This window comes from Colias eurytheme, chromosome 15 (genome assembly GCF_061535395.1).
Source record: "Colias eurytheme isolate Ceu_HAF_F1 chromosome 15, ilColEury1 Martin Lab GWU primary, whole genome shotgun sequence".
NCBI lineage: Eukaryota > Metazoa > Arthropoda > Insecta > Lepidoptera > Pieridae > Colias > Colias eurytheme.
In genome coordinates this window covers 5,483,049-5,492,035 of record NC_142994.1, presented here as the reverse complement: position 1 = coordinate 5,492,035, position 8,987 = coordinate 5,483,049, and positions in this window count along the sequence as shown.

The following is an 8,987-nucleotide window of genomic DNA, read 5'->3' as shown; positions in this document are numbered from 1 at the left end:
TCCCCTACATTACTTACCATCGTCACCAAGACTACATAATAATAGTATAGGTACTTAAATACATCATAACACCTAACGATACTTACCTACCTACTATCCCTTACCATCAGTAACTTAACTACAGGAAAAATAATGTTACTAACATTCAAGAGCGTTCCTGAAATTTGTATGCCATAGAAGTTCGGTTCCAGGCGATGCGGCGGCGCGGCGGTTGATTTATGCTGGCGTGCGGCGCGGGCGCGGCAGGTACGCGGCCGTTTATAGCAGAACTTTAATTTACAACCGCTCTAAATAACGTGGATTTACTGCGCGCTTTTATTGGCCCGCTAGACGCTACCCGCCCTACCTCCCCACTTCCCGATAGCCCCTTTGTTTGAATCGAATTTAATGTGATGCATTATGTTTTTTAGCTTTTAATGACACGACTTTCCATGTGTGATGGCTTTATCTTTGTATATGTTTTGAGTTTTAATAATTAGCCTATGTAAATGAATATTTAATTTCTAATAAGTAGGTAGGCACGATTCTAATTAGGTACGGTCTATCTCAAAAATATAATTAACTTATATCACAATTTTAATCATAAAATTAGGTACTTACTTACCTACTTAGGTATTTCGAGCGGGGATTTCTGTTTCATTTTAGTTTTTATTGATATTAGATAAAAATATTTATAAAGGTATAAACTAGGTATGTGATAGAAATAAGAAAATCCACATATTTTAAGTTTTAACAGTATTTTGAAAAGATTATGACGCTATGAATAGGTAAATTAGGTATATTTTCCTCATGATAACTACATTATCTTTTAATCTAATTGTGAGAATAAAAAACCTCATGAAACATTGTGTATTTTCAGTATAAATGGGAAACCCAAACATATCATAGCACCTTGATGATAATAATAAGTATCAAAAATTGTTATAGGTATGAAATAATAACCTCAGGTTTTAGATAACATTTATTGTATCATAAATTTAAATTATATAAACATGAATGTGTGTGCATTTACACACATAGGATACCTACCTAGCGTAGGCATACCTATTGTCGATAAAAGTAGGTAAGTACCAGGTTGTGTAAAAACTAATATGTAGGTACCTTATTCTAGTAATCAGTACTAAAATAGTGTTCAACTACATAGTTCTGAATACTCAATTTCAATCAACATAATCTGTTGATTCAATTGTGACATCTCTACACGGCTGCGGCAGGACCTAGGAAGCTATGTTGAACATAGTTCATTTGAAATAATTTATTTAATCATGTAATTAAAAGCACTATGTTACAATCTAGTTCTATGCACAGTTAAGACACAGTTAGTTAAATTTTTTCTAACATTATTATTTATTACATTAGGTATTATTTGAATCGTGCAAGTCCACTATCAACAACAAACATTTCTTTTGTCAAGCTCTTTGCTATATGTGATAACGAAAATTGATGGGATTTTTTATCTTAAAGGTGGAATTTATCGAGTAATCGTGAAAAGCTCTCTCTCGGCAAGGCCACGTCATATCCGTCATTATCTACAGAGAGAAAGCGGATGCTAACACCGGCAACTTCAAAGGCATGCAGCCCTTTGTCGGCGTAATCTTTAACTTTTAATTGCACTTGCAAAACTAAATGTCTTTATTGCTCCGAACAGTTTTGTGATAACGCTGAAAGAGTGATACAATAGCATGAAAGTCTGCATAATGTATTTTCTATCCTTCGGTACCTACTGATAATAATTAATGTAAGCATGATGTAAGCCGGCCAACTGTTTTTTTATGCATTTTATGTTTAAGAAAACAAGGGAATAAATGCAGAGTTATCAAGATTTCGGTACATTTTATTTCAGGGCATTATTCTTTATGTATTTATCTACGTGAATACCAACTCTACAAGTAAAAACTAAGTATTTAATTAATTTTATTGCCAGCACGGTTCGTCTTTCAACGTCTAATCTAAGCCTATTAAACATCACGAAGCCGTCTCGGAACTCTGAATGCATTTCCAAGTATCCAACCCGATATAATTGTAAAAAATAAAACGCAGGATGGACAACAAACACGTTTTACCTAAGTGTAATTTGCATCTGGTGCGATTCCATAACTTATTAACCCTTTTATATTCATATTAATTGATGCTCTAAGAAAAGGAGAATAAAGTTTAAAATCGTATATTGCGACTTTAATTTATGGCGTTTTTTGTTAGGATGAAGTTTTATAGCGTTGGCGGCTGAGTAATAATTGGAAGCGGGGATGCGTTAGCGCAGTAAAGCTGCAATTGACCAGAAAATAACGAGCTCTCTCATATGTAAATATATATGCTTCGAATATGCCGTCCATTCCCAGCTGCTGTGCTGTGCGGCGAGCAGTTTTATTATCTAAAGTATTTACTTTTTACTTATCGACAGCACTTGTGAATATTACGTGAGTATGTTTTTAGACTCATAATTATTATGTGCCTACCTACGGTATATCTATAGATAGGTAATACTACACCTTCTCCTCTTATTTTAGAGAAAGTACCTACTGTTTACATAATGAAAACTAAGATAAATACCTACTTCATATCCTATATTGATGACTTGTATCGTAGGTAGGTAGGTAGTTAGCTAATTATACAGTTCTTGATAAATTTTCTGTTCTTTTATTGATTTTATATTGGTAAGTAGTAAGTACCTACCTACCTATTGCGTTTTAAAATCACGACTAGATAAATAATAGGCATTAGAAGCTCTGTATAAATAGGTTTCATAATTTCATTAATAGGAATCATGTCAATACAACACGTTTACAACGATTGTTAACGTTTATTTGATAAACAAACTTACAAACAGTAAAAGTATATTAACTCGCGCAAACAAGAATCAATAAACTAGTAGGTATCTAAACACAATCCGTAATGGTTATGGACCCGCTGCGAGCGAACAGTGAGTCCATACAAGTCGATGATGATTCCATAAATTTATATAGTGCATAATAAAAAGGCTGCTTGGAACAAAACGTCGTCACCTCCGTTTATGAACAGCCGTACGGCGGGTGCACCCAATCATTGTTCTTTGTAAGCCCTAGCGAGTCCATACCGAACTTAATTACCGTGGAAATTGGTGAATGGCCCGCTTTATTGGATTTTAGCGACTTTACATTGTGACTGATTAAGCGCCTAATACTTACTAGTTACGTGGTAAACAATTTCGCCTTGACATTAATGAAACACTGCCTGATTTTATGTCAGACGCGGGCCGAAAGTTTACATAGGGGTGCTAATTAGAAATCTATAAAACTTTAAATGGTTCTGAACACAAATTAATTGCTGTGCGCTAAAATGCGTATGCTGCGTTCATTATTTTACTTGTGATAAATAAATAACCTTATTTTAATTGTGGGAACATAATAAAAACTTAAAACGTCGAAAAGACGAGCCATAAATAGTTTTGAAATTCAGGCTCTCCTTTTTGTTCAGGACGTAAGTTCTTTACTTATAATTATTGAAACATAAAACCAAAATATAACATATTCCAATCTACAGTTCATTTATTTACAATCTCCCATAGTACCTACATTATTACATAAAGGTGCTACATAAGCCATGACCCGCGTCCATGGGTGATGGGCGCAAGGCGGAGTCAAGCGAAGTGACGCGGGCGTAGTGCGCGGGCGGCGGATAACGCTCGGACAAAGGCGGACATGAAAAGCGCCGCCGAATCTGCTTATCACACCGTTTGATTGTTCGTTGGCCGCGCACTAATAATGCCCTCTATATATCAACTCTCACGTGGGCATGTGAATGCAGCGATATCATGTACTTACGTGGTATAATTAAGGAAGGGCGATTGAAAATGGTTATATGGAATTTAAATAAAAAGCAGTGTTTTGGTGAAGCTGTAAGTTTTTCATTAAAAAACTGTAGATCGGATTCAGCAGATTTAACAGAGAGTTAATAAACAGTGGATCCGTTGTAAGGTAAAGTTTGCCATACCCACTAGAAACTTATAATTCTTCTTCTTCATTGTATTCGTTGAGTCTCAATATTATATTCTACCACAAAATACCAAATGAATAGACCTTCAGGATTAAATTTACACGCATTTAATTATCTAACTCATAGTGATTCGGTTATTTTTCTATATGTTTACTTCTCTACTTTTGTCTGTCTACTTTTAAAGAAAAATAATAGAGAGTACCTAATTTCATTGAAGTAAATGTGTAATGAAATATTTTATAACCATTATATTAATACCTAACATTAGTAATTAGTAATTACTACCATAATTAAGCGCTTAGTTGCATCTATAAATTGCATGTATTTATGCAAGAAAGCTATAAAATTGTAAAAAGATCATATAAACTAAGTATACACACCGTTGTACTTACAAAATATTCTAGAGCTACTCATATATTCAAAAAATATAATGTGTTGTACATTTGAATCTATAGGATAATGACTCAAAAGAAGATGGTCGTGGTGATTGTGTTAGACACAATCATCAGTCTATCACGAACATGAAAATGAAAATCTAAAAAAAAATATCTAAGCTTTATTCAAAAGAAACTTTTTTTTGATCGACCTGATTAAAAATATAATTTTATCATTTAAAATTAAGTTTTAAATCCATTTCACATACCTATAAAATAGCGACATGACATGATATCTAATGTTAAAAGAGTTGGAATCGTGTTATGAATTTAGTTTAGGTAGGTACTTTTAAGATTCAGACGTTTGCAGTTAAAGTTCCGCAAATTATACCTTTCGAGTTCCAACCTTATCCAACCTTAAGGGAATCCAACTAACTACGCTTTTACAACGTTTTATGGCACATAATCGCCGTTCTTATTAAAATTTAAGTGCTTGCCTTTCCTTATGCAGCTACAATAACGTATCCTTATTGGCATTTACCTTAAATTGACTTACATAATTATATTGGTGCTGTTTACTGTAATGTATATAGCGCAAGTACACAGGAACGCAATTAATTGCTGATCTAACGGAGTTGCAGCTTTCACTTCCCGTCGTGAACGTTGGAATGCATCATCATCATTATCATCAGCAGCCCCTTGACATTACTGAATACATAATATCTCTGAAGATTTAGCTCATAATCCGTCACGCTGGGAAAAAGTGGTTGCATACCATTTAGGGCCGATTTTTCAATCCTTGGTTAAAATTTATCCGTCCAATAAAGTATTACACGAACATTTTATAATGTCACCTGTAAACTGTCAAATACGGACAATTAGAATACATTTTTGAAATGGTAGTTTAATACGTTATTCGATGAATAAGTTTTATAACCAACGATTGAAAAATCAGCCCTTAGACAAAAACTCTACGAACGCTCTACGACCTACGTCTACGTCATGCGTGAAGCAAATTAATATTCTTGCGCTTTCCTTCAACGACAATAGATATATCATATAGGGTAAACTCACCTAATTATGTGACTCACTTAATTCGGAGATACAACGTTTGGACTCTTTTACAGCGTTATAGGAGTAAAATCCAATACATTAAAATTAACCCTATGGTATGGTAATAAAGCTTCTTTTCGTGTACAAATTTTTGTTAAAATCGTGCGGGTGAGATAGTAACAATCACGGGATTTGTCACTGCGCCCGCCATGTTTGACGTTTCACCGGTAGCGTGCAACTGTGCTGTCATTATTTAATTAATTTTAAATAGAAAAGGTGAGTGTAAGTTCATGATACTTTGTCAATTAATTGTTAAAAACATATTCTTGTTGATACCGATAAAGGTTTTAGTAATTTTTCATTTGTTTTTGCATAATACCTTATTTCCTGGGTTCAAAAAGTTAACGATTTTCAAGATTGCAACTCAAAACAGTGTCACCGAATTAACCAAGCAAATTTTTATTATTTTCAATTCGTGTATAAATAATTGTTTTTAGTACGTATACGTTAGTCGTTTAAGTCAGAAAATATTTATTTTTACTCAGGTTTAAAAGTAGGATCGCTTTCAAGCATTTTAAAAAAGTCCGTTATTTTTTTTATCACATAATTAAGTGAGTTATTTTTTTTTATTTTAGACAGCATGGAGGAAGACAAAAATAAAAATAGAAAATATAATGAAACAACGCTGACATCCGCAACTCAAAATATTCTGCAGTCAAAAATGAGTCTGTACACTGTTCACACAAACAATTATAAAGTCCAATATTATTTTTTTATGGTTCCCCTCCTTTGATAATTTCTCATTGATAAATAAATACATAATTATTACTTTCAATATGTTTATATTTTTTATTAATTGTATTTTTTTTTTACTTTTGTGTTAAAAAATAATAAATACTCACTTAATTCGGTTATAACAGAATTAGAGAAGTACTATCACCGAATTATGGTGATTGTCACAGAATTAGACAAGTCATCGCGGTTTGTTTAAGCTCATTTTACGCTGAGTTATTTCATATGTGTTAAGATTACACTTGCTCCATTTGATAAATAGAAGATTGATTAATGTTCCTATTAAAAATAAAAATAAAATTTATAAAGTTTAACCTGTTTTTTTTTTCATATTCTGTTTTGTCACAGAATTAGATGAGTTGACCCTAATGCGTAATAATAATATTTATAATATTTATATTGCGCAAAAAAAAAAACATTTTAATAACCATTTTTATTAGGGTTCCGTAGCCAAAATGGCAAAAACGGAACCCTTATAGTTTCGTCATGTCCGTCTGTCCGTCTGTCCGTCTGTCCGTCTGTCACAGCCGATTTACTCGGAAACTATAAGTACTACAGTGATGAAATTTGATGGGAATATGTGTTGTATGAACCGCTACAAAAATATGACACTAAATAGTAAAAAAAAGAATTGGGGGTGGGGCCCCCCATACATGTAACTGAGGGATGAAATTTTTTTTTTCGATGTACATACCCGTGTGGGGTATCAATGGAAAGGTCTTTTAAAATGATATAAAGTTTTCTAAAAAACATTTTTCTTAAAGTGAACGGTTTTTGAGATATCAGCTCTCAAAGTCGTAAAAAGTATGTCCCCCCCCCTCTATTTTTATAACTACGGGGTATAAAATTCTAAAAAAAATAGAGGTGATGCATGCTAATTAACTCTTTCAACGATTTTTGGTTTGATCAAAGTATCTCTTATAGTTTTTGAGATAGGTTGATTTAACTGTAATTTATTATATTTGCTGCTACGGAACCCTTTGTGCGCGAGCCCGACTCGCACTTGGCCGGTTTTATTTATTTTAATTTCGATTTTCGGTTGGACTCCTATAACTAGCGTTAGCTCTGTGCGTTTGCTACTCTTAAATTTAGTATTCTGTGCTCATACCTCAACTTTTTCCTGTATGTTACATTAAATATAGGTAGTTAGTAGGTATGTACCTATAAATAGTTTAATGTTCATTTATAGCCCTTATTTTCTGTACAAAACTATGAACGTATGTAGGTACATACGTAGTATGTGTACCTACTACATCTACCGATACGATCTGTAGTAATTTTGTGCAATAAAATTTAATTGGTTTCTACTGAACTACAATATTATAGAGCATACTGAGTGAGCGCGGCAAACGTGGAACATCGACCAAATAGTTGTAAACCACTTATAATCCTATTGTAACTAAACGGATTGGTTTGAAATAAAACATTGATTTTGCAAGTTTGGTACGAAATCGAGGAGAGTTTGCATTATTGTATCTATTTATTACTAGAAACCTGTCTTATAATCTATAGGAACCTATATTTATTCAAAATTATATTGTAGAGTCAAGATGAGGGGCGTGAACAAAAATATACCTACTTTGTGTTAAAATCAAATTATTAGGTACCTACCTATGTGATTTCGAAAGTCACATTAACGAAAATGAGCATATAACAGTTAATCACTCTACATATTTTACAACTAAGATATTATACCTATTCACATATTGAATATCTAATTTATTTTGGTTCGTCGTGCGCAATTGTATGAACTAGGCACTCTTGAGCACAGCTCGTATACGTGTTATTTTGGAAAACAAAGTATACATTTAATTGACTTAAAATGCAACATTTTTTATAACCAACTGTGCCATTAATTGTCTGAACATGTTGTAGTAATCTTCCAGATTAAAGGTAAAGGATAACACAAGAAGCGAACTATAGTTTTCTTTAAAATAAACAGTCGAAAAACCATTCATTAAAGAACAATAAGGATAGCTGTACCTCGTAAACAGATTACTTAAATATCCATAGAAGTTTAACTAAGACAATTAGGTCGGGTTCTTCATCGGGGATTACCGTCGGCACCATTTGAGTTTTGACTATTGACAATAATGCTTTGTTTTAGTTACCTTTTTTGCAACTGTTTTTGAAATTACTAGAAATCGCGTACGCACTACGCTGGGGTTTCCCGTTACAGTCAAGATACCTATCTATCTTTCACGATACCTTTCTCAATATATGTAGATGTTATAAAACATTATATTTAATTACATTCAAAATTATTTACTAGATTTCTGACGGAACTTTTATAAAGTCTAGAAATCAAGTTTTTAGTTATTGTAAGTAAATGATATAGTTAGGTATTGAATATCATAACAATTATGAATTTAAGTACTTAATTTTGAAAAACATTCAATATCATAAAATCTTATGTTATGCTTTACCCATGAAAACAGTTACCTACCTAACTACGATGAAGTACATAATTAACATTTTTTTTCAATTATGTTAAAATACTGGCAGCTGGCACTCGCTACTTTCAGAAGTACCTTATTTACACGTAGTAGGTAAGTAGTTCCTGAAATAAGCCATAGCGATTAAATTGTCACTCATAAAAAAACTATCTATCATTTTCAAAAAAGTTTTCTTATAGACTGATATTTTTGAAAAAGCTCGGACTCTTTTTCTTTATATGAATTATCTCAAAGCTCATAAATTCTGCAAACAATAAAATTGGGAAAAAAATTCTTACGAATAGATCAAGTTAAAATTAATCGTCTTTTGAATAGTTGCCATAACATGACTTTGATTAAC